Source organism: Cherax quadricarinatus, chromosome 7 (genome assembly GCF_038502225.1).
Source record: "Cherax quadricarinatus isolate ZL_2023a chromosome 7, ASM3850222v1, whole genome shotgun sequence".
In the NCBI taxonomy this organism is placed as follows: domain Eukaryota; kingdom Metazoa; phylum Arthropoda; class Malacostraca; order Decapoda; family Parastacidae; genus Cherax; species Cherax quadricarinatus.
The window spans coordinates 64,772,756-64,799,490 of NC_091298.1; the positions used below are offsets into that span (position 1 = coordinate 64,772,756).

Genomic DNA, 26,735 nt, shown 5'->3' on the forward strand with positions numbered 1-26,735 from the left:
AGGACAGTGACCAACCTCAAGGTCACTAAAAGTCAGTTGAACTTCAGTGGTCGTTCAGAAGAGACGTCTTGTTCCTCCTCCTGCCACCCTGCAGGCTTTGCTGCTTCCTCATCCTTTTAATACACCTAAATAACGTAAGTATTGTCTGGTGACGTGTTTGTCAGGGCAGCAGCAGAGTTGAGCTGCAGCTCCTGGTCCCACCACCAGTTTGGTCACCAGATTATTAGTATTTTCAGTCTTAATTTTCATTGGGGTCTAATGTCATGGAGGGAGGGGGGGGTGATTGACCTTAGAGGAGGAGTTTTGATGCGAGGAACTGGAGCTACTCCCCTTCCTCTGATCAAACAATAACTCACACACTAGACGTCACATAACCCATTAAGGTGTATCCAGTTCTGTTTTGTTTTTTCTCCATTATTGAAAAATAACTTAGTGAAGGTCTCTTGATCCAAGGAACTTGCGCCTTGTGATCCAGATAGACTTCCATGTTAACAAATTGTTGGTCATCAGGTTTATGTAAAAGAAATATTTATTAAAGAAAAAGATAACTTTACTTACTATGTTAAACATTAATGGATATATCAGGCAGTAATGTTACTAGTTTGTTATATGGTAATGTTTACCTATAAATGTGTAATGTTTATGGTTATAATGTGAATGTTTTGTTTCAGGTGTGGTAACTGAGGAGTGCTGTGCCTGGCTGCTGTAACATTGATCAGCACAGCAACATTGACCAGTCTGAGGAGTGCTGTGCCTGGCTGCTGCAACATTGATCAACACAGCAACATTGACCAGTCTGAGGAGTGCTGTGCCTGGCTGCTGCAACATTGATCAACACAGCAACATTGACCAGTCTGAGGAGTGCTGTGCCTGGCTGCTGCAACATTGATCAACACAGCAACATTGACCAGTCTGAGGAGTGCTGTGCCTGGCTGCTGTAACATTGATCAACACAGCAACATTGACCAGTCTGAGGAGTGCTGTGCCTGGCTGCTGTAACATTGATCAACACAGCAACATTGACCAGTCTGAGGAGTGCTGTGCCTGGCTGCTGCAACATTGATCAACACAGCAACATTGACCAGTCTGAGGAGCGCTGTGCCTGGCTGCTGCAACATTGATCAACACAGCAACATGGACCAGTCTGAGGGGTGGAGACAACCACACTAGTAAATGGTTTGACCCATAACATTTAGTGTTATATGGAGATGCAGCAGCTGGAGACTTCGTTTGAGGTGGGCGGGGCCCACTTGTAAGGTATTTCCAAGTTATTAGTCCACTAAAGTTTGGTTATTGAAGCAGATAGTAATTTTATTAGGTGGGAAGGTGGTGGGGAGAGTATAGGAAAGATTGTAAGTAATTGATATCAAAAGTAACTTAGTGGGAAGTATTAGTTTATCTCCCGACCAGAGATGAAATCTCTGGCCAGGAAATAATGAGGAATGTGTTCTATATGTTACCTTAAATGAGGTGGAAATAAAAATTGGAGAAATGGGTTGTAAAACTGAGAATTGAAGACTGATTATATTTTAGGAAGTTTTAGTTAGCGTAATATATTTATGTCGTCTATATCCATCCTGCAAGATTGTAGGAAGCTGAGATGAAATATATAAGTGATGTATCATGGCTCAGTTGGTAGTGGTGTTAACTGAAGAACTGGGATTCGATCCCGGGCAGAAGTGGGCATGTTCCCTTATATTCATTGGCACGGTTCACATAAGACACGAGGAACACTGCAGTAGGCCTACTGGCCCTGAGCAGGCCTACTGGTAAGGGTCGCACCCTGGGGAAGTATAAATACCCTAATAAAAATGTCATCCTGACTTGATCGTGTAATTGTGTTAATCTACCAATGTCGTGGGGGTTCTTAAAAGGAGATTTGAGGGTTGAAGGTAGACACACTAGTTGAATGGTAACGATATATATTGTCAGACTGTGATAATGGGCGATGGAGCCCAGCCTGCCGTGTCAATGCCTGGATGTCTATCTGCCGACTGAGAGGGAGGCAGAGGTACGAACGTACACATGCGCATCCCGTGACGTCACACAGTCACTCGGCCTAAAAGGGATCTTCTATATAAAGCACATGGATGGTACTACGATACGCTATACAACACCTATAAGGGGATCAGCAACTATGCTGACACCAAGTTAATAATTATACTGATATAGTTTAGTGTGGCGAGGGTAATGGAAGAGGTGTTGATGCAGGGTGTGGTGAGGGTAATGGTAGAGGTGTTGATGTTGGGTGTGGTGAGGGTAATGGTAGAGGTGTTGATGCAGGGTGTGGTGAGAGTAATGGTAGAGGTGTTGATGCTGGATGTGGTAAGGGTAATGGTAGAGGTGTTGATGCTGGGTGTGGTGAGGGTAATGGTAGAGGTGTTGATGCAGGGTGTGGTGAGGGTAATGGTAGAGGTGTTGATGCTGGGTGTGGCGAGGGTAATGGTAGAGGTGTTGATGCTTGGTGTGGCGAGGGTAATGGTAGAGGTGTTGATGCTGGGTGTGGTGAGGGTAATGGTAGAGGTGTTGATGCTGGGTGTGGTGAGGGTAATGGAAGAGGTGTTGATGCTGGGTGCGGCGAGGGTAATGGTAGAGGTGCTGATGCTGGGTGTGGCGAGGGTAATGGAAGAGGTGTTGATGCTGGGTGTGGCGAGGGTAATGGAAGAGGTGTTGATACTGGGTGTGGTGAGGGTAATGGTAGAGGTGTTGATGCTGGGTGTGGTGAGGGTAATGGAAGAGGTGTTGATGCTGGGTGTGGTGAGGGTAATGGTAGAGGTGTTGATGCTGGGTGTGGTGAGGGTAATGGTAGAGGTGTTGATGCTGGGTGTGGCGAGGGTAATGGAAGAGGTGTTGATGCTGGGTGTGGTGAGGGTAATGGTAGAGGTGTTGATGCTGGGTGTGGCGAGGGTAATGGAAGAGGTGTTGATGCTGGGTGTGGTGAAGATAATGGTAGAGGTGTTGATGCTGGGTGTGGTGAGGGTAATGGTAGAGGTGTTGATGCTGGGTGTGGTGAGAGTAATGGTAGAGGTGTTGATGCTGGGTGTGGCGAGGGTAATGGTAGAGGTGTTGATGCTGGGTGTGGCGAGGGTAATGGTAGAGGTGTTGATGCTGGGTGTGGTGAGGGTAATGGTAGAGGTGTTGATGCTGGGTGTGGTGAGGATAATGGTAGAGGTGTTGATGCTGGGTGTGGCGAGGGTAATGGTAGAGGTGTTGATGCTGGGTGTGGCGAGGGTAATGGTAGAGGTGTTGATGCTGGGTGTGGCGAGGGTAATGGAAGAGGTGTTGATGCTGGGTGTGGTGAGGGTAATGGTAGAGGTGTTGATGCTGGGTGTGGTGAGGGTAATGGTAGAGGTGTTGATGCTGGGTGTGGTGAGGGTAATGGTAGAGGTCTTGATGCTGGGTGTGGTGAGGGTAATGGTAGAGGTGTTGATGCTGGGTGTGGTGAGGGTAATGGAAGAGGTGTTGATGCTGGGTGTGGCGAGGGTAATGGAAGAGGTGTTGATGCTGGGTGTGGCGAGGGTAATGGTAGAGGTGTTGATGCTGGGTGTGGTGAGGGTAATGGAAGAGGTGTTGATGCTGGGTGTGGCGAGGGTAATGGTAGAGGTGTTGATGCTGGGTGTGGCGAGGGTAATGGAAGAGGTGTTGATGCTGGGTGTGGCGAGGGTAATGGAAGAGGTGTTGATGCTGGGTGTGGCGAGGGTAATGGTAGAGGTGTTGATGCTGGGTGTGGCGAGGGTAATGGTAGAGGTGTTGATGCCGGGTGTGGCGAGGGTAATGGTAGAGGTGTTGATGCTGGGTGTGGCGAGGGTAATGGTAGAGGTGTTGATGCTGGGTGTGGTGAGGGTAATGGAAGAGGTGTTGATGCTGGGTGTGGCGAGGGTAATGGTAGAGGTGTTGATGCTGGGTGTGGCGAGGGTAATGGAAGAGGTGTTGATGCTGGGTGTGGCGAGGGTAATGGAAGAGGTGTTGATGCTGGGTGTGGCGAGGGTAATGGTAGAGGTGTTGATGCTGGGTGTGGCGAGGATAATAGTAGAGGTGTTGATGCCGGGTGTGGCGAGGGTAATGGTAGAGGTGTTGATGCTGGGTGTGGTGAGGGTAATGGTAGAGGTGTTGATGCTGGGTGTGGTGAGGGTAATGGTAGAGGTGTTGATGCTGGGTGTGGCGAGGGTAATGGTAGAGGTGTTGATGCCGGGTGTGGCGAGGGTAATGGTAGAGGTGTTGATGCTGGGTGTGGTGAGGGTAATGGTAGAGGTGTTGATGCTGGGTGTGGTGAGGGTAATGGTAGAGGTGTTGATGCCGGGTGTGGCGAGGGTAATGGTAGAGGTGTTGATGCTGGGTGTGGTGAGGGTAATGGTAGAGGTGTTGATGCTGGGTGTGGTGAGGGTAATGGTAGAGGTGTTGATGCTGGGTGTGGCGAGGGTAATGGTAGAGGTGTTGATGCTGGGTGTGGTGAGGGTAATGGTAGAGGTGTTGATGCTGGGTGTGGCGAGGGTAATGGTAGAGGTGTTGATGCCGGGTGTGGCGAGGGTAATGGTAGAGGTGTTGATGCTGGGTGTGGTGAGGGTAATGGTAGAGGTGTTGATGCTGGGTGTGGTGAGGGTAATGGTAGAGGTCTTGATGCTGGGTGTGGTGAGAGTAATGGTAGAGGTCTTGATGCTGGGTGTGGTGAGGGTAATGGTAGAGGTCTTGATGCTGGGTGTGGTGAGGGTAATGGTAGAGGTCTTGATGCTGGGTGTGGTGAGGGTAATGGTAGAGGTGTTGATGCTGGGTGTGGTGAGGGTAATGGTAGAGGTGTTGATGCTGGGTGTGGTGAGAGTAATGGTAGAGGTCTTGATGCTTGGTGTGGTGAGGGTAATGGTAGAGGTCTTGATGCTGGGTGTGGTGAGGGTAATGGTAGAGGTGTTGATGCTGGGTGTGGTGAGGGTAATGGTAGAGGTCTTGATGCTGGGTGTGGTGAGAGTAATGGTAGAGGTCTTGATGCTGGGTGTGGTGAGGGTAATGGTAGAGGTCTTGATGCTGGGTGTGGTGAGGGTAATGGTAGAGGTCTTGATGCTGGGTGTGGTGAGGGTAATGGTAGAGGTGTTGATGCTGGGTGTGGTGAGGGTAATGGTAGAGGTGTTGATGCTGGGTGTGGTGAGAGTAATGGTAGAGGTCTTGATGCTTGGTGTGGTGAGGGTAATGGTAGAGGTCTTGATGCTGGGTGTGGTGAGGGTAATGGTAGAGGTGTTGATGCTGGGTGTGGTGAGGGTAATGGTAGAGGTCTTGATGCTGGGTGTGGTGAGAGTAATGGTAGAGGTCTTGATGCTGGGTGTGGTGAGGGTAATGGTAGAGGTCTTGATGCTGGGTGTGGTGAGGGTAATGGTAGAGGTCTTGATGCTGGGTGTGGTGAGGGTAATGGTAGAGGTCTTGATGCTGGGTGTGGTGAGAGCAATGGTAGAGGTCTTGATGCCGGGTGTAAGGAAGACCTATTAAATCAGGCATATCCATTATTAAGACAATAAAGGAGCAGTGAAGCAGGCCTATTGGCCCATGTTAGGCAGGTCCAACTCTCAACCACTCATTTCTCTAACCTATTTTTAAAACTACACAACCAAAGTTTTACCTTCACTTGACGGGATAAATTTTCCTTAGGCAGAATATATTATAGCCGGAAAAATTAATAACAATTCCTCGGAAATGTGGAATTAACCACATCTTCCTATTTTCAGTAGTGTTGTAGAGGACCTGGCCAAGTTGTAGAGGACCTGGCCAAGTTGTAGAGGACCTGGCCAAGTTGTAGAGGACCTGGCCAAGTTGTAGAGGACCTGGCCAAGTTGTAGAGGACCTGGCCAAGTTGTAGAGGACCTGGCCAAGTTGTAGAGGACCTGGCCAAGTTGTAGAGGACCTGGCCAAGTTGTAGAGGACCTGGCCAAGTTGTAGAGGACCTGGCCAAGTTGTAGAGGACCTGGCCAAGTTGTAGAGGACCTGGCCAAGTTGTAGAGGACCTGGCCAAGTTGTAGAGGACCTGGCCAAGTTGTAGAGGACCTGGCCAAGTTGTAGAGGACCTGGCCAAGTTGTAGAGGACCTGGCCAAGTTGTAGAGGACCTGGCCAAGTTGTAGAGGACCTGGCCAAGTTGTAGAGGACCTGGCCAAGTTGTAGAGGACCTGGCCAAGTTGTAGAGGACCTGGCCAAGTTGTAGAGGACCTGGCCAAGTTGTAGAGGACCTGGCCAAGTTGTAGAGGACCTGGCCAAGTTGTAGAGGACCTGGCCAAGTTGTAGAGGACCTGGCCAAGTAATTTTATGCTTTGAAGTCCCAAAAATATTTTCAGTGGTACAGCCTTGTGGGTTTAGCGCTTACCGACTCCAGAGTCTGTATTAGAGCGTCTTGGTGGGGGGGGGGCATTTGTTTTGATATTGGGTTATGCAGTATATATATACTGAGACTTTGTAGACTGATCTTACCTAAAGCCCCTTGATCTTACCTAGACCCCCTTGATCTTACCTAGACCCCCTTGATCTTACCTAGACCCCCTTGATCTTACCTAGACCCCCTTGATCTTACCTAGACCCCCTTGATCTTACCTAGACCCCCTTGATCTTACCTAGACCCCCTTGATCTTACCTAGACCCCCTTGATCTTACCTAGACCCCCTTGATCTTACCTAGACCCCCTTGATCTTACCTAGACCCCCTTGATCTTACCTAGACCCCCTTGATCTTACCTAGACCCCCTTGATCTTACCTAGACCCCCTTGATCTTACCTAGACCCCCTTGATCTTACCTAGACCCCCTTGATCTTACCTAGACCCCCTTGATCTTACCTAGACCCCCTTGATCTTACCTAGACCCCCTTGATCTTACCTAGACCCCCTTGATCTTACCTAGACCCCCTTGATCTTACCTAGACCCCCTTGATCTTACCTAGACCCCCTTGATCTTACCTAGACCCCCTTGATCTTACCTAGACCTTCTTGATCTTACCTAGACCCCCTTGATCTTACCTAGACCCCCTTGATCTTACCTAGACCCCCTTGATCTTACCTAGACTCCCTTGATCTTACCTAGACCCCCTTGATCTTACCTAGACCCCCTTGAGCTTATCTAGACCCCCTTGATCTTACCTAGACCCCCTTTGATCTTACCTAGACCTTGATCTTACCTAGACCCCCTTGATCTTACCTAGACCCCCTTGATCTTACCTAGACCCCCTTGATCTTACCTAGACCCCCTTGATCTTACCTAGACCCCCTTGATCTTACCTAGACTCACTTTGATCTTACCTAGACTCACTTTGATCTTACCTAGACTCACTTTGATCTTACCTAGACTCACTTTGATCTTACCTAGACTCACTTTGATCTTACCTAGACTTCGAGTCTCCTTCAACCAGAGATCAGTGTTTGTATATATATATATATATATATATATATATATATATATATATATATATATATATATATATATATATATATATATATATATATATATATATATATATATATATGTACTGTAGGTCTACAATTATTTAGTTTCTACTATCAAATTAACTTATAGAATTAGGTGGTGTTAAGTAGGATAGGTAAGGTATAGAACTGGAGCATCTGCTATATGCATTATGAATGCATATAGCAGGGGAGAGTAATCTCCCCTGAAGGCATAGATTACGTAGAACTGTTGGCCTGGGAACCCACCAACGACCTTCAGTAGCTGTCTGCAGTCTGTTATTGCACATGGTTTCCGTGGGGATGTTGGTGGGTTTCGGGCTTGGGTAGTGGTTGTGGTGGGTGTTCTACGTTTTTTATGCCTTTGGTAAGTCCAAGGTTGATTTGTTTACTAAGTTCATAAAATTGACATTGGGGAGGATACTTTAGACGTTTGATATAACCTGGGTTGTTTTGAGACCACTTTCGACTGCACCTGGACTTTGTTTTGATATCTTTTTTCCTGGACCCGATTTCTATAACTTTTATTGTTTTCACATTATAAATAGTGTACAATACCAGGTTGGTCAGAGACATTGTGACAGTTATTGTTCATGAAATGTTTGGCTTGGGGAGTGGACTTTATCTGTCGACTACAGAGGTGACAGCAGTCTTGGACACTAAACTGTTGAGTTAATTTTGAGCTCTACCTTCCAACCTTGATAAAAGATGGTCAGTCTCTTAGCCAGACTTTTTATTTACTTCTAATTTCTGACCTAACATTGGCCGACATGAACATTGTAATTTCCTTTCATGTCTGTTGTAAGCTCCTGTTGAACTTTATTATTGAAGGTTAACTTGTGGCAATTTCCCCACTGTTTTTTGTACTGACACTATTTCAACTACGAATATTACTACTACTATTAATGTTACTACTACCTCCACTACTACCAGCACTTCTATTATTCCCAGTACTAATACTACCACCATTAACATTATCACTACCATCATTGGTATTACCGCAAATCTTACCAGTACTACCTATACTACTACTGTTGTTACTATTTTCACTGCTACTGTGTATACTACTACTACTACTACTGTTTCTTTGAAACTTGGTAGCCTGACTTTGTAATTTCGCCCCCCCCCCCTACATGGTTTTTGCGACCTGTATTGTGGTCTATTATACTTTCTGACCCTAGGTCTGATTTGATACTCGTCCAAGAGAAAAAAGGTAGTCTCGAATTGCTTCTCCATTGTTAGTTTCCGTAAGTATCGTAAGTATAACATATTTAGGTAGTTAGCTTAGGAATAGAACTGGAGCATCTGCTATATGCATTATGAATGCATATAGCAGGGGAGAGTAATCTCCCCTGAAGGCATAGATTACGTAGAACTGTTGGCCTGGGAACCCACCAACGACCTTCAGTAGCTGTCTGCAGTCTGTTATTGCACATGGTTTCCGTGGGGATGTTGGTGGGTTCCGGGCTTGGGTAGTGGTTGTGGTGGGTGTTCTACGTTTTTTATGCCTTTGGCCAAATTGTACAAAGTTAATATTGATTCATTGAGTTTACATAATTTCATCATTTTGGAAAATTTAAGCGACGTTCATGTTCCTATGAATATAAAAGTATTAGCGTTCAGAATTGCAGTTGGTTTGATAGTTTGTAAGAAGTGAACTCCAACGCTTCTGGCAGGAGATGTTAATGATGAAAATGAAAACCTCTGATCTGAGGTGGTGGTAGTCGGCAGAAAGGATTCGCTAACATCTGATGCAGATGAGTATATTTAGGAGGGGTGATTTAGATTAGTAAGAAGAGGATTATTAACTTTCTAACACAGCAGAGAGGTAAACAAAAATAGAGAGGAAAGGGGGGGGGGGCGGGGGCTTGAATGTAGTGGTCCTCAGGTTGTGCCTAGGATGGCAGGTGAGGTAGGTTATGACTTAAGGCTAGCATAGTAGTGTGTTTTAGGAAACTGGCATACGGCAGACCAACTGGTTAGATAACCAACACTATGGGTTGTTAGCCTAGTGTGCTATGAGGGACGTGGAAGTGTAGGGGAAATATAATGTCGTATTAGTTAATGATCATTACCTTCACGTTAAATTTGGATACCCTTCAAAGGGTGTCTTTGTACTAGTGAAGGTAGTTTGACAAGCAGTTGCAAGTACCCTCCCCTTCCTTGGATCAAACCTGATTGCCCAACAGTTGGAGAATGTGTATAACCCCTATGGATAATATATCTAGATATGGGAAATTTTGGGTAAAACAATGTGCACGTATGTAAAAGTGTTTGAATGGGGGTGGGGAGCTATAAACTCTCAGGGGACAGGTCCATGAAAGTCAATCGTGATTAATTCAGAGGAGAGTAGTGCAAATTGACATGTAATATTAAAGTAGGTTTGCTAGGTTGCAGTATGTTAGAGGGTAAACTAATCGCAACAGAATCCTCCAGACAAGACAGAACACTGGAGACATGATCACCTCTTAATACCTGTCTTCTGAGTGTTGTAGTGCCCAGTGTCGCAACACTTGTATTATCAGGAAGATAAGGTCATTAAATTTAAAAATGTATCAGACCTCAAACTACTAATAATGGGAGTATTGAGGCTGTCCGCCTCATTACTATTGTTAGTAGGGTTGGGGTAGGTATATTTTTTTTTTTTTTCCCCCCGAGCTTAAAGCTCCCGAATTGTGTGAATGTTGTCCTGCTGACAAATACAGCAGTTGAGGTTTTCCCTCAAAGTTTACTTTTTCTATTTCTTATGTGTTCCTTGAACATTTCTTAGTTGTGATAAAGAAAATTTATTTATTAATTACATTTTAATAAGTATCGAATCTTGTAGGCTGAAGATATTCCCCGCGTTGTGGGCAGCGGCTATGTGGCGAAGTCAGTGTTGTGGGCAGCTGCAAGTCTTCAGAGATATCACTACCACCAGCAGCAACTCGCCAAAACAATGTCTGCAAAGATAAAAGTATGAACTGCAGTCAGCAATAGTTTGAAGTCTTACTATGTATTTAGAATGCTTCCTTCAACATTTTATAGAAAGAAATATTGCTAAAATATTTTCAAAGCTGATCTATCAAAAATTACCATGAAATTGGAATAATCGAAGTTTTTTAAATTACCGGAGGTTGATGGAACTGGAAGAGCTGGAGGTGTTGATGGTGTGGTGGATGGCAGAGGAGTGACTAGTGGCGCCACTATTCTTGACCTCCATGGCTAAATGGCGCCATTGACCTGGAGGAGGGGGGGTGATGACGTCAGTGGTTGTTTGTGGGGAGGGGGAAGGTCGTTAGGGGAAGGGTCGGGGGTTGGCTGGTGGTGGAGGGGTTTGGGGGGTGAGTAGTTGTTACTCGCGGGAGGGGGCCGGGGAGGGGGGTGTAGAGGGATGATTGTCACTTGGTAATTACTAAGAGACTAACAGTCTTGTTACGGTGTGTTAACGTGACTTGAACCTTGACATTTAAAACGCCCTGGACACTAGCCCAAAGACACTCGTTGGCCACATATTCGTAATTCTAATGAACATGTTCATGGACTCGTGTTGAAAATCGTCTCCTTGATGATGGGATTACGTATTTGACTTATCTTGTGGGTTTAGTGCTTAGTTTTTACCAGGACCGGATTTAGACCTGGGGAGGGGGGCTCAACATGGAAATTAAATTGAATTACAAAAAAATGAATTAAAATGAATGATAGACAACAGTTTTCGAAAAAAATAGGTTTTGAAGAAGACGTCTGATTTTATTTTTCTCAGTTTTGTTGATTTTAAGAATAACTGGCTATAATTTTCAGTTTGTAATGTATTACATCTAAAATATATAATAGTAATCGACTTGTATTTATTTATATCTTTGGTGCCAGACTTTCAGTATCTATCTATATGGTGGTAGTTGATCAAAAAGACACATGGTTTTCTCTGACAGGAAACCACATGGTTGGGTCTGAATCACATGGTGGGGCTTCACTGTCCATGTCTACACATGGTTTTCTCTGACAGGAAACCACATGGTTGGGTCTGAATCACATGGTGGCGCTTCACTGTCCATGTCTACACATGGTTTTCTCTGACAGGAAACCACATGGTTGGGTCTGAATCACATGGTGGCGCTTCACTGTCCATGTCTACACAAGTATCTGTAGAATGTGGTTGTGGTGATTCATCACCTTTACTATCTTGGTTTGGTATGTTAGTTTTATTTTCTGCAGATGTACTTGGGAATGCTGGTGGGTCCTCAGAAGAAACATCATCTGGTAGTGGTACTGGTTCTTCATTTTTTTATATTTTATTTAAAAACACATTACATAGTGCACATTTATACTCAACATAGTTCCAATGACTTGAACAAATAGAAAAGATATACACCAAACCCCATGTTCCAACACCCTCCTCCCCTCCCCCCCCCCAAAAAAAAATAGTGGCGAAGACTCGCAACAATATCTGTTGGATGCATCCCCTTCCCCACCCAGATACTACAAGACCTTGACAATTCTAGATAAAATAAAACGACTCACACATGACCATACAGTTGGCTGCCATTATGATGCATAAACTTCCTATGTGTGTAGAAACACACAAAATGAAAACTCTGGCCATACAATAGAGCAGAAAAATAATGTAAGGGACCTGGGAGTAGTAATGTCTGAGGATCTCACTTTCAAGAATCACAACAGTGCCACGATCGCACGTGCAAAGAAAATGATAGGATGGATAATGAGAACTTTCAAAACGAGAGATGCCTAGCCAATGATGATCCTTTTCAAATCACTTGTTCTCTCTAGGCTGGAATACTGCTGTACATAAACATCTCCATTCAAAGCAGGTGAAATCGCAGATCAAGAGAGCGTACAGAGATCCTTTACTGCATGTATAAGTTCTGTCAAGCACCTTAACTACTGGGAACTCTTGGAAGCACTTGACTTGTACTCGTTGGAACGCAGGAGGGAGAGAGATATCATAATCTACACTTGGAAAATCTTGGAAGGAATGGTCCCAAATCTGCACACAGAAATCACTCCCTACGAAAGTAAAAGACTGGGCAGGCGATGCAAAATGCCCCCAATAAAAAGTAGGGGCGCCATTGGTACACTAAGGGAAAACACCATAAGTGTCCGGGGCCCAAAACTGTTCAACAGCCTCTCATCAAGCATTAGGGGAATTACCAATAAGCCCCTGGCTGCCTTCAAGAGAGAGCTGGACAGATACCTAAAGTATCTTCACCCAGCATACTGGTTCACCTTAGCGCACAGAGGTGCCTGTGGCTGCCACACACATTCGTTGTCACGGCCACTCATGCCAATGACATATCCACTCACGCTGTTCTCGTTTCTTGCAATTGCATGTGTGATACGTCACTGTGAAGCCACATATATACAATTATATTAGCTCCCAAAAAGGTCCCAGCACACATCCTATGTAAACAAGAGGTATCCCCGACATCCCTCCTCCAACGCCCACCCTCGCCGGCAGGCAAGCCCGAATATGTCCATCCCCCTGATCAATGTCTTGCTCCTACAAATTGAGCAGTGTTTTTACCGTTAATTCGCGTAACCCACAGAAAATAACACCTTCCACTTATGCACGTATATACTCCTATTTCTACACAATGTCCGATAATCATCGCCACCATTACGTGCTTGCGCACCTCCCACACTTTGACCCCTTCATGCTCCAGGCCACATACATGTAATCTACCATCACATAAGCCAGCGCACGTGCTGCCCCATCTTCCCCCCCCAACATCCAAACTTAGTGCCTGCAAAACCGACATGCCCCTTCCCCCCCACACTCTCCACAACCCGACCTACCTATGCCCTATCCCCTCCGGCCTTACACAAAAGTAAACAGCATGGAAAGCTGTGTCCTCCCTTCCCTGCACAACCCACAATGCCCCTCCCCCATCCTCCTATCTTGCAAAACTGCACCAGAAGGTAAAAATCCCATGCAAAAACCGGAACATGACCTCCCGCACCCTTGGTTGCAACCTCAACCTCCTGAACCTCTCCTGGATAGATGCCCAATCGTAAATTGGGTAGAGCCTCTCCCCCACTTGCACTTCAGGCCTCCCCATCGCCCTTCATAAAACCCTCACCCTGACTTTCCTTACCTCTCGAGCCACAGCCATCGCCCGCAATGCTGCCTCTCACTCCCTGAGATCCTCTCCTCTGTACAAATCCTGCAACATCTCATGAACCTTTCCCAACCTTCCCTCCCAGAAATCCCTCCCCTCGATACCTCATGCCTTATAAAAGCGCATTTAACCCTCCTCCTGAGATCCAACAGACCCATCCCTCCCATTTGCACAGGCAACATGGCCACCTTCCTTTTCAACCACTTGCACCCAGAACCCCACAAAAACCGGAACACCTTCCTCTGAATGCATGCGATGACCAGTGCAGTTAACGGGAAAACCTGTGCGACAAACCAAATCTTACTATACAAAAAGCACATTAATCACTATTGCATGCTGGAGAATGGTGAGATGATGCGGCCTCAGTATCCTTAAAGTGGTAAGATAAGATAAGATAAGATTTCGTTCGGATTTTTAACCCCGGAGGGTTAGCCACCCAGGATAACCCAAGAAAGTCAGTGTGTCATCGAGGACTGTCTAACTTATTTCCATTGGGGTCCTTAATCTTGTCCCCCAGGATGCGACCCACACCAGTCGACTAACACCCAGGTACCTATTTGCTGCTAGGTGAACAGGACAACAGGTGTAAGGAAACGTGTCGAAATGTTTCCACCCGCCGGGAATCGAACCCGGGACCTCCGTGTGTGAAGCGGGAGCTTTAGCCACCAGGCCACCCGTTCCTCCAAACGACCCGAATTATCCTCCCATGCCCATACTACATCCCTCCCTCTATAAAGGATACCACATATTTTCAACACCTCCACACAGTTCCTCTCCACCTGACACCCCCCACTCCTCCCTGCCTTCCTACGTCCTCAACCCGCGAATGAACGACTGCTCGCTCTTCACTGTCCTCCCTGATCCCCCCCCCCCGTAAATCTTCACCACCTCCTCCAAACCACCCAAAACCGTCCTCTCAGCCACCAAGATCGTCATCCACATACCCTACCAGACTCAGCCATGGGCTCCCAGCCCCCACCCCCACCCCTTATCCCTGGGCATTCTTGCCTCTACCAGTCTATGAAAAGGTTCATGCAAATAAAAGTTGGGAGAGTGGGCACCCGTGCCATCGACCCCTCCCCATCGCCACCACCCCTCAAATGCCCATTAACTTGCACACAAACACACACCTGCCCATACAGTGTGTGCACCCAACCCACCATTTCCTTCCCAAAACCCTGACTCGATAAGATATGTTCTAATGCCATCCTCTCCACAGTATTGTAAGTTCTCCAATCCAATGCTAACAAACCTCCCCCCCTTCCCCCCACCAAGCCCAGATACAAAATCCCGTAATACCCTATGACCCGCTGCCATAGATCTTCCAGGCAAACCAAACTGGCTTGGGGAAACCACCCATTCAATAACGCACTTCAGGCGATTACGCAGCACTTTTGCAAAAAACTTAGTGTACATTCGGGAGAGTGCTGGGTAATTGTTAAGGGTCTGCTGATGTGACCCCTTTGGGACTAAAACCACCACCTCCATCGCCTGCCCCACCCTTAAACGACCCTCCTGTTTCATCACATTTAATAATCTGACCAAAAACCCCCTCAACAGATCCCAGTGCACCAAATAAAACTCACATGGGAGCCCATCAACACCCTGCACCTTGCCCTTGCACATACCCTCCAATGCTCTTCAAATTTTCTCCTCAATGTCCACCCCAATGCCACTCTATCCCTACCCCCCAAAGGTTTCCCTACACATCCACACACCTCCAACAGCTGAGCTTGAATCTCTCTACTACGCCAGTAATGCTCATACTACCTGTCAGCATACATTCCCATGCCCTCCATCGACCTGAACACCTGCCCCGTCTGATAACCTGCATCCCCACCACACACCTCCAGCTGCATAATGTTCGTCGCCCTCCTGCATTGTTGGCCCTTCAGGACAAGCCGACAGCCTATCCCCCCCCCCTCATAGCACCTCATCCATACCTGTCTGTGCCCGCGCCGACTCGAACCTTTCATTCTGCAACTCTCGTAACCTCTCCTTTAGGTCCTCAATCTCCCCCACCTGGAACTGTCCCTGTAAAGTGCCACTATGGTAGCAATCCTGTAAGTGCTGCACCAGATAATTCAACAATCCATATCTCTTGCAATTAATTCTCTTCCCCTCCTTTATATAAAATGACCGAATCCTAGCCTTGGCAGTACCATCCCACCAACTTACGACATCAACAACCACCCTCCCCTCCTACCAAAGCTCTGCCCATAATGCAGCAACCCCCCACCCCCTCATCCACAAGAACCCTCACATTCAATTTTCAGTAACCCACCTGCCTCCTAACTAACTACTCCCACCCCACCTCTGCTACTACAGCCCTATGATCTGAAAAAGGGGTGTCCACAGTACAAACTGAGATAATATCCACTTGCCTTGTGACATATAAGCGATCCAATCTTGCCCCATACCCCTCCCACACAAACGTATGCTCCACCTCCCACGACCCCCCATGGCACACATCCCTCAACTGAACATCCCTGATAAGCTCCCCCAGCATGTGCAAGTAAACCCCTCTTCCTCTCAGCTCTGCATCTGCCTGTCAAATTACACAATTCCAATCCCCTTCCCCCACTACCGCTAAGTCAGGTAACAAATGGCAAAAATAAACCAACTCGTCCTTCACAAAAGCGTTTTTAACCCTTACAACATTCTTCGCCGGTGCATACACACACAAAAGCCACCCGTCCTTCTACCCCGCCCCTCACTCCTGAGCAACACAAACTGACTTGCCTCCCAGATCAAGGTGGCGACCCCCCTCCTCCTAGATGCTCCGAAAGCGCCACATAACTCCTGTAACCTTCCACCTCAAAAACTCTGCCCACCTGGTGTTACTGGTGTTGTGGCTCTGGTGTTACTGGTTCTGTATCCCTGGTGCTGTATTCCTGGTGTTACTGGAGCTGTATCCCTGGTTTTACTGGTGCTGTATCCCTGGTTTTACTGGTGCTGTATCCCTGGTGTTTTCAGCAAGTCAGAGGTGAGTTTATGGTGATTTCTGTGCCCAGTGTGGTAGAATCTGCACTATCTTCCACGTGTGTATGGGTGAGAAGGTAGGCGCGTGGTCCTGGCTCCACCATACGCCACTCACCCACGCTCGCCCACTGTACACCACCACGCTACTATCCACTATATATTCACTCCCTCTCTGCTGTGTCTCTGAATTCAGTGTGAATTCTTTGCCAGAGCTGTGTATCTGAGTGCCCAAGGTCACTCGAAGCCACGTGGATCTGCAAGCCATGTGGGTTACCAAGAGTGTTACCCAAGGCATATGCTGTGGCCTGCTGCCCGCCTCGCCTCATGATATCATCATGCTGACGTCACCCACGATGCTGTCCGACTTCACGACGTCACCATGCTGCCCTGACGTCACCTCGTGATGTTACCCCATGACATCCCTCACATCACCCCTGACATCACCTACTACGATTCCCATCAAGACTTGTTTACTTCACCTCTTGACCTTCAGAGTGCAATTATATGTAGAGAACCAGTCTGAGGGCACTTAGACCAACCTCTTCTACAACCTGTCGAGAGAATAGCTTCAGTGAGCAGCCTGCACAATAATGTCACTTAACTGCTAGCTTGCTCACTCAAGTTCTGGTGTATGTTGTTGCGACTCCCAGATGATTCACCTGAGTCGTCCCTGCCATGACTCTCTCCACACTCGCCAGCAGTGACAGCCCCAGCAACAGTACCAGTCTAGAAATGTCCTCCCAAGTCGCTTTCCAGAAGTAGTCTCGCCCAGTTGCCGAGTACTGATGACGCCTTACTCGAGGGCACCAGCAGGCTGTGCCCCAGGATGAATGAACCCTCCAGCGACTACTACGATGACTGCTTCACCGTTCCAGAGGAGACCATACCCTGTTACGTCACAGCTCGGCCGCAACGATGTCTCCTGTGTTGCAGTATCTGTCCAGATGCAGGAAGGCGTGCAGTGATTCCCATCGACGCTCACTGCCTTGGACCATGATGTTTTTTTCTTAGCGCACCCCACCTTTTTTTCTTCCCTCCCTGTAGGAAGTTCTTTTTTTCTTGTTCACACACGCACACATACACATTTATATATATATATATATATATATATATATATATATAATATATATATATATATATATATATATATATATATATATATATATATATATATATATATATATATATATATGTTTTTGTTCTTGTCCTGTTCCTGTGAGAGACCGAGTTTTTTACAGCCAATTATGGTCGAGGACGACCATGTTGTAGGTAACCGAGCGAAACGCAGATTGTAAGCCTACATGCCTAGTTTTTAATAGTTTCCACCAGAGGGCAAGCTTGGTAGGCGTGGCACTTCAAAGGGCATCACCCTGCCTCTCGCCAAGCGTCCAGGCATCCTAGAGTCAACAAGGCCTACTCTTCTCTCCCTCGCGGGCATGGCCACTGGGACCCATGCGCACTAACACACTGCCTGTGTACCCACGATATCGCAAATAAAGTAAGAAGCCTCTAAAGCCTTGTCACTGCTCCCCGCCTGCAACAACTACGCAAACAACTGTGGCTGTGGTGTTACTGGTGCTGTATCCCTAGTGTTACTCGTGCTGTCCCTGGTGATACTGGTGCTGTATTCCCTGGTGTTACTGGTGCTGTATCCCTGGCGTTACTGGTGCTGTATCCCTGGTGCTGTATTCCTAGTGTTACGTGTGCTGTCCCTGGTGATACTGGTGCTATATCCCTGGTATTACTTGTACTGTGTCCTTGGTGTTACTGGTACTGTGTCCCTGATGCTGTATCCCTAGTGTTACGTGTGCTGTCCCAGGTGATACTGGTGCTATATCCCTGGTGTAACTGGTGATATGTCCCTAGTGTTACTGGTGCTGTGTCCATGGTGTTACTGGTGATGTGTCCCCGGTGTTACTGGCATTGTATCCCTGGTGTTACTGGTGCTGTATCCCTGGTGTAACTGGTGATATGTCCCTAGTGTTACTGGTGCTGTGTCCATGGTGTTACTGGTGATGTGTCCCCGGTGTTACTGGTACTGTATCCCTGGTGTTACTGGTGCTGTGTCCATGGTGTTACTGGTGCTGTGTCCCCGGTGTTACTGGTACTGTATCCCTGGTGTTAATGGTGTTCTGTCCCTGGTTCTACTGGTGCTGTGCTCCTGGTGTTACCGGTACTGTATCCCTGGTGTTACTGATGCCGTGTCACTGGTGCTGTGGCTCTGGTGAAACTGGTGATATGTCCCTGATGTTACTGGTGCTGTGTCCCTGGTGTTACTGGTACTGTATCCCTGGTGTTACTGGTGCTGTATCCCTAGTATTACGTGTGCTGTCTCTGGTGATACTGGTGCTGTATCCCTGGTGTTGTGCTGTGTCCCTGGTGTTACTGGTGCTGTATCCCTAGTATTACGCGTGCTGTCCCTGGCGATACTGATGCTGTATCCCTGATGTAACTGGTAATATGTCCCTAGTGTTACTGGTGCTGTATCCCCGGTGTTACTGGTACTGTGTCCCTGGTGTTACTGGTGTTCTATCCCTGGTTCTACTGGTGCTGTGCTCCTGGTGTTACCGGTACTGTATCCCTGGTGCCGTGTCACTGGTGCTGTGGCTCTGGTATTACTGGTGCTGTATCCCTGGTGTTACTGGTGCTGTATCCCTGGTGTTACTGGTGTTGTATCCCTGGTGCTACTGGTTCTGTGCCTCTGGTACTGTATCTCTGGTGTTACTGGTGCCGTGTTACTGGTGCTGTGCCCTTGGTGTTACTGGTACTGTATCCCTGGTGTTACTGATGCTTTGTCCCTGGTGTTACTGATGCTTTGTCCCTGGCGTTACTAGGGGGCTGTCCCTGGCGCTTCTAGGGGGCTGTCCCTGGCGCTACTAGGGGCTGTCCCTGGCGTTCCTAGGGGGCTGTGTCCTTGGCGTTACTGGGAGGGCTGTGTCCTTGGCGTTACGGGGACCGTGTCCCTGGCATTACTGGGGCTGTGACCCTGGCGTTACAGGGGCGTGGCCCTGGAGTTACTGGTTCCGTGAGTACCTGGAGTTTACCTGGAGAGAGTTCCGGGGGTCAACGCCCCCGCGGCCCGGTCTGTGACCAGGCCTCCTGGTGGATCAGAGGAGAAATTTCCAGTGTGTGGTGGTATAGATCACAGGTTAACAAGTCTTCACTCCTGTACAACCCCTATGAGACAAGCTTGTGTACCTGTGAGACTCTTGGGTCGTGAGCAAGATTTCTGTCATAGGGAATAACATAATTTAAGCGGTGAACTAACGGGAGGCTTGGTTACGGACTGGGCCGCCGGGGCGTCGACCCCGGTACACCACCTCCAGGTAGAGAGGGTTGTATTACTCTGTGGGAAGGTTAAGCGAAGGTTAGGATTAAGGTGGTGGGTGCGGAAGTATGCATTATTAAAGCTTATGCCTTGGGTTGCATTGGAAAAAAAATGTTGGTTAACTATTTTTATGTGGGTTTGGGTTTGAGAGGCACCTGTGTAGTATGGGGCAATAGGCCTATTGTTCACCCTTGTGTTTGTGCAAGTGTACAATTTAAATGAAAGTCGATATAATAGGCTTAGTGTCTATTAAAGTCAGTTTGAGAGACGCGAAGGTGGGACTCTCAGCCAGTTGGCCTGCGTGCTGGAGCTGCTGACTGTGTCAACTGTCCAAACCATACCACGGACGGGGATAGAACCCGCGATCAGAGAGTCTCAAAACTCCAGACCATCGCGTTAGCCACTGAACCAGCTAGCGTTGTCTGGAGTTTTGAGACTCTCTGATCGCGGGTTCTATCCCCACCCGTGGTATGGTTTGTTTACAATCGTGTCATTACGATTTCGTGAGTCGAGTCAACTTTATCAGTGCACGCCATAACGAGAACTTGAGGCAGTGTTGGTTAAGTAGGCCTCAGATCATTCACGAGAATTACGAAGATTGGAAGGGTTGACATTCGGTCGTACCGAGTGTCAAAATTAATCGCTCTTGGCAGCATAAACTGGCAAGTGAGTGCCCATAGCTAGAGCCAGGAAGGCAGACATCGACAATACCTTGATGCATCGTGGTCAAACTTAGTCTTGCCGTGTGTGGATGTATTTCCCGTCTTGACCACAAGGCAACTGAACTAGGAAAATTTCATAACATCAGTGAAGGTATAGTACATAATACCGACGAGATGAAGAAAGAGAGAGGTAGAGGTAGGTAGGTGCCGGGGGAAGACCCGGTCCGGGATCCGTCCTGGCGAACCTACCTATACCTAAAGAATTACACATGTGCAACATCTGGGTATCTTTATTTGTATACGTTTCGGCATAATAATTTCCCAGCCAACAGTAATATGAAAAGACTTAAGGTCGCTCTTGTTATCCAGTGTGTACCAGCACCCGCTCAACGTATATTAAAAGTATTTGTAACAGATTAGCGAAGCTTGGAGGACGTGGAACCTCGTCAGTGAGGACGTAAATGTTAAGTTTGAGACTTGTGCAAGAATGGTATATAATACCGACAAGATGAGAGTAAGACACATGTGCAACATCTGGGTATCTTTATTGTAGACGTTTCGCCATCCAGTGGCTTTATCAATACAAATTCTAGGACATAACTTGAAGACAGTAGAACTATATACAGAAGATGAGGTAATCAGTCCCTCAACCTAGCAGTAGGTGCGAAGAGCAATGTAGTCGTGCAGATTCGCCACTGGATGGCGAAACGTCTACAATAAAGATACCCAGATGTTGCACATGTGTCTTAATTTCATCTTGTCGGTATTATATACCATTCTTGCACAACTAACTTTTTCCCAAACCAATACTTTCCTATATCCTTTCTAAATCTAAACTTGTCTAATTTGAATCCATTATTGCGGGTTCTCTCTTGGAGAGAGATCCTCAAGACCTTATTTATGTCGTGCCGAATGTGTAAAACTGGTCAATTAGCAAGAACTCGTTTAAAAATCTTTCTTATACGTTTAAAGATATATTTTTTCATTAATGTTAATGTAAAAATTTATAATTTTGCACTAAAAGAATCTTAGAAATCTTACCTAACCTTATTATAACAAGAACAATTTATTTTAGCCTAACCCAACTAAATATATTTTAGATTTGTTTACAATAATTTAATACTAAACAAACTGAAATATATTTTTTTTTTCGTTAGGTTAGGAATGATTTTGGCGAAATTATTTCATACACAAATTTTTGCTTGTCCTGTATGGCAAGATGAGCGTTGCTATTTAAGCCAAGATCGCAAGTTTTGCCTATTCGGCACCACATTTATATCCCCTTTAATATCTATCTTCCAACGTATTTCAGAACACCAGTACGCAGGCAGATCTGACGATTCAAGAAATGCCTGTGTTCAACACCAAACGTGCTGGCACATCCCCCCCTGCCTTGTCTACCATCATCTTGGCTCTATGAAATGGAGAAACACTGCAGAAGGTCTACTCATATACTTATCCAATCTCTCAAGCTACCCAAGGTTCTAGACTTCATCACCCTGATAAATTAGACACGCGTGTCGGTTCTCTGAACCATTGATCTACAATTTCATTATCCTACTTGGAAGATTGTCACATGCAGCATTCTCCACCTGACTCCATCCTATGAATATTCATATACCTTTCACCCAGGTAAATCTGTTTGATTTGATAAAGCCCAGTATGTGTGCTTGTCAATAAAAGATCACATTATACTGCTGAAGTGCTTATATTTCCAGTTTGAAGTGTGTGCATGTATGGTATATAATGAGAAAATGAAGAATTAGACATGTGTACCTCTTCAAGGGGGGCTTCTTGGCGTGGTGAAGAGGCTCTTGGTCTGAGGAATTAGACCTGTCGGTCTCCTTCCTCAGACCGAACCTAATTACCCCCCAATCCCCCCTTCCCTATCCCATCCTCCTCTTTTCCCTTTCCTCCTCCCCACCCCTCCCTTTTGCCCTTCCTCTTTTTGGCCTTTGGGATTTTTCCCACAGGTGCGCTAGTTCCTAGGTAGGGGAAAGGGTACCGGGGTCCATCCCATTCCGTTGAGGTTCTTGGCGGTGGCGTAGTTTGCCGTGGAATCTGGATCGCCTGGGGATGTCCCGTTCCCTCTCCGGTATTCCGGAGAGTGGCTTTGGGTGTCTTTCGGGCGACGGGTGTATCTCTGGAAGCCACCTTTCGGATTCCGGGGGTGGTGGCTGAAGGAGTTATGCTTTGTGGCAGATATCCGGCCGCCCTCTCTTTTGTCCACCGAGGTAGCTTGGCAGATGTGAGGTTGCTATCCCGGATTGCTGGTTTACTGGCATGATGGGTAGGGTATGGCACGGGTTCCGTGCTGCATCTGCACTACTTGCAGTGCTGAGGTCCTCTTGGGTGCGAAGGGAGATTTCTGGCCCTTTCATTCCTCCTAGGAACTATCCCTCCCCGATCTCCCCTTTTTTTTTATTCTTTTTTTTATTTTTATTTTCTTCTTTTTTGTTCTTAAAAATAAAAAGAAAGAAGTAACCTAACCATGGCAACCCTAGTCCATGAACCTGGTACCCCCGGGCCCCTTCTTGATATTGCACCCCGTTCTGACCCCACCTCGTCTTTGGACCAATCTTCGGACACTCCTCTTGCCGGTGCTGTTTCCTCGCCCGCTTCAGGTACTGAGGTCTCGACTGACTCCTTCGATTTATCTGACCTTTGCTCTCCTCTGACTATGCTTCTGGCCTCTCCCTCTACGGTGCAGCAATTTTCGAATCGCCGGCCCGTTCCACGTCGGACCAACTCTGGTCCCACGCCTAAACGCCAATGACAATTACCTGCTGATGATACTTCTCCACCTTCTCGTTCTTCTCAGAAAAGATCGACACATCCTGCACTCCCTTTCCATACTCAGTTTCAGACTGCACAATGGACTAAATTCTTCACTTTATGACCGACTTCCTCTACTGCCTATCTTTCTGACCACAGTATTGGCAAGGCACTCCTACGCCATGTTGGTAAAGATATTTCTTTTCATGCTCTTAAGAGCGGTATGCACATCATCACTGTACAGAATGCTACCCAGGCTCATGATCTTTCTCTTCTTTCCCATATAGATACTGTTCCTGTCACTATTGAAAAGCATCATTCCCTCAATTCTTGTAGTGGTACTGTCATTCTGCCCCATACCATAGTTCAACAAAATTTCCAGACATGTGGCAATGACATTCTTGAACAGCTGGAACTCCAAGATCTCCCAATCCTCAAGGTAGACACTTATGTTCTTCCTGCCCGCGGGCGGAGACGATACCCTAGCAATGTGGCTCATTTAACTTTTGACAGCCGTGAACTCCCATCCTCAGTTTATGTAGCAGGACATCGGTTACAAGTTCGAAAGGTGATCCCTACACCGCAACAGTGTAGAAATTGCTGGCGATTTGGCCATCCAGCGAAATATTGCAGATCCATAGCCGAATGCCCAGTCTGTGGTGCCGGTGACCATTCTAATATGTCTTGCAATTGACCTCCCTCTTGCCTTAATTGTCATGAGGCTCACCCTTCGTACTCTCGCCATTGCCAAGTCTACTTAAATGAGCGGGAAATCCGTTACCTCAAAGAGGCAGAAGGTCTCCCTTATGCCATGGCAGTTTCTCATCTCTGCCTCCAAGGGAAACTACCTCGTGTTTCTTATTCCCGTGTTTCAAAACGTCCCCCCACTTCTGGGGTCCCATCTTCTGCAGCCTTCTCTGTGGTTACCTCTCCCATAGTCACTCCTGTATCCAATTCTTTTGCTGTCCTAGGCTCAGACGTCCCTACTTCAATGCCTCAGTCTGTTCTCGCTTCTTCGTGTTCTCCCTCACAAGCCTCAGTATCGACGAGGCCTCGTACGACACCTCCCAATCGTCCCTCTACTTCTCAGAAGTCAAAAAAAGGTCCTTTAACCCCTTCTTCCACCTCCTCATTTTACCTTCCCTGTCTCTGTACCGGGTCCTTCCCCTCTCACTGGCTCGGTTACAAGTGTAGAGGTTCACCCTCCTCCTCGTACCATACCTACCTCCCCTGTTTCTTCCTCTTCTGCCACCTCCCAGGTTTCTGCCTCTTCTGTCCCCTTCCACGGTTCTTCTCCAGTTCCCTCCACCCTTTCGCCCCCCCCCTACCTTGGTACAATCCATTACAGTTCCAATCTTTACTCATTCTCCCCCTACCATTTCCAATATTGTCTCCCATACGACGTCTCTGAATTCCAAAACACTTGAAGCAATCTCTGAATATACTGCAGAGACCAAACCATCAATGGACACTGATCCACCCTCCATTCCTTCTCTCTCCTCTCCTCCATCTGCGCAACTCCTTTCTTCACAGTGCACCATTCCTTCGCTGCTTGAACGTTTTCCGCTGCCTCCGCATGTGGACTTTTCTAACCCCTCTAGTCCGTAGGAACCCTAACCTGCGGATTTCAAGTATCTTTATCATTGCCAATCATGGCCTATTTACAGTGGAATATACGCGGCCTCAGGGGTAATCGGGGTGAGCTTCAGATGTTACTCTCCCAGTTTGCCCCTGTTGGTGTTTGCTTACAGGAATCAAAATTACACTCTGCTGTTATCTCTCCCATCTCAGGCTATAATTTATTGTATTCTTCAGATCCTTTTCCTGATGGGACCTTTAATGAAAGTGCCCTTCTTCTACACACTGATATTCCGTACCATCAGCTATTTGTTCGTACTTCGCTGCATTACACAGCAGCCCGTATCCACTTACATAGGTGGTATACGCTCTGTTCTTTATATCTCTCTCCTCCTCGGGCATTATCTATTCCGGATATTGCCTTCCTTGTTTCGTCATTACCGCCACCGATTCTGTTACTTGGCGATTTTAATGCCCATCATTTCCTCTGGGGGGGGGTCTCACTGTGATTCCCGTGGCATTCAGTTAGAGGCTTTCCTTGCCACCCACCCCCTCCATGTTTTAAATACAGGTACTCACACCCATTTTGATCCTCGGACTCGCGCACTCTCTTGCATCGATCTCTCAGTCTGCTCTTCCTCCACCGCATTAGACTTCACCTGGTCTGTTCTCCCGGATTTACATGACAGCGATCATTTCCCAGTCATTCTTACTTCCCCTTCATATTCACCACCTCTTCGCATCCCATGCTGGCAATTTGATCAGGCAAATTGGAACCTTTACTCACAACTGTTTTTAGTGAGGTTCCTAATCGTCCTCCATTGATGAGCTTTTACACTTCTTCTCGTCCTCCGTTTTAACTGCAGCTTCTCATTCTATACCCCAAACTTCGGGCAGGCATTCTCAGAAATGCGTGCCTTGGTGGTCTCCTGCTTGTGCTCATGCAGTACATTTGAAACGCGCTGCATGGGGAAGGTACCGGTACAATAGAATCATGGAGAGATTTCTTGATTTTAAGCAGAAGCGTGCGATCGCTCGCCGTGTCATGTGTGACACTAAACGCACTTGCTGGCGAGATTATGTCTCCACCATCACCTCTGCTTCCTCTATGAGTGCAGTCTGGAAAAAAGTACGAAAACTGAGTGGTAAATATTCTCCTGACCTGGCTCCTGTTCTGCGGGTTGCCGGTGTTGATATAGCAAACCCACTAGATGTTGCCAATGAAATTGGCAATCATCTGGTCTGTATTTCTCAGGGGCTTCATCTGTGCCCCTCGTTTCTTTCCTCAAAGTCTGCCAGAGAGTTAGCACTCTTGGACTTTTCTTCTCTCAGAGAAGAACAGTATAATGTGCCTTTTACACTTCAAGAACTGGAGGCAACACTCTCAGCTTGCCGATCATCGGCAGCTGGGCCCGACGACATTCATATTCGTATGCTACAACATTTACATCAGTCAGCCCTTGCTGTCCTATTATGCCTTCTCAATCTTATTTGGTCACAAGGAGTTCTTCCACAGCTGTGGAAATCTGCCATTGTTCTCCCTTTCCGCAAACCAGGCACTACAGGGCATGAAGCCTACCACTATCGTCCCATTGCTCTTACCAGTGCAGTTTGCAAAGTGATGGAACGCCTGGTAAATAGATGTTTAGTGTGGTATTTAGAGACACACAACAGTCTCTCCACTCGTCAATATGGCTTTCGTAAGGGACGTTCTACCATAGACCCCTTACTACGCTTGGATACGTATGTTCGTAATGCCTTTGCGAATAACCACTCAGTTATTGCCATATTTTTTGACCTTGAGAAGGCATATGACACAACTTGGAGGTATAATATTTTGGCCCAAGCCCACTCCTTAGGCCTCCCAGGCA

At 47.0% G+C, this 26,735-nt stretch overlaps 1 long non-coding RNA gene across 2 annotated transcripts; it reads left to right on the forward strand.

Annotated features, from left to right (window-relative positions):
• Nucleotides 1-22,188, forward strand: LOC138852387 (uncharacterized). 2 transcript variants are annotated; one of them, XR_011391718.1, is made up of 4 exons: nt 1-134; nt 672-1,257; nt 10,251-10,379; nt 21,824-22,188. It is a non-coding gene; the product is annotated as an uncharacterized lncRNA (long non-coding RNA). The 2 variants fall into 2 exon arrangements; XR_011391719.1 differs by lacking the exons at nt 10,251-10,379; nt 21,824-22,188 and adding an exon at nt 1,933-2,118.
• Nucleotides 22,189-26,735: the final 4,547 nt, after the last annotated feature.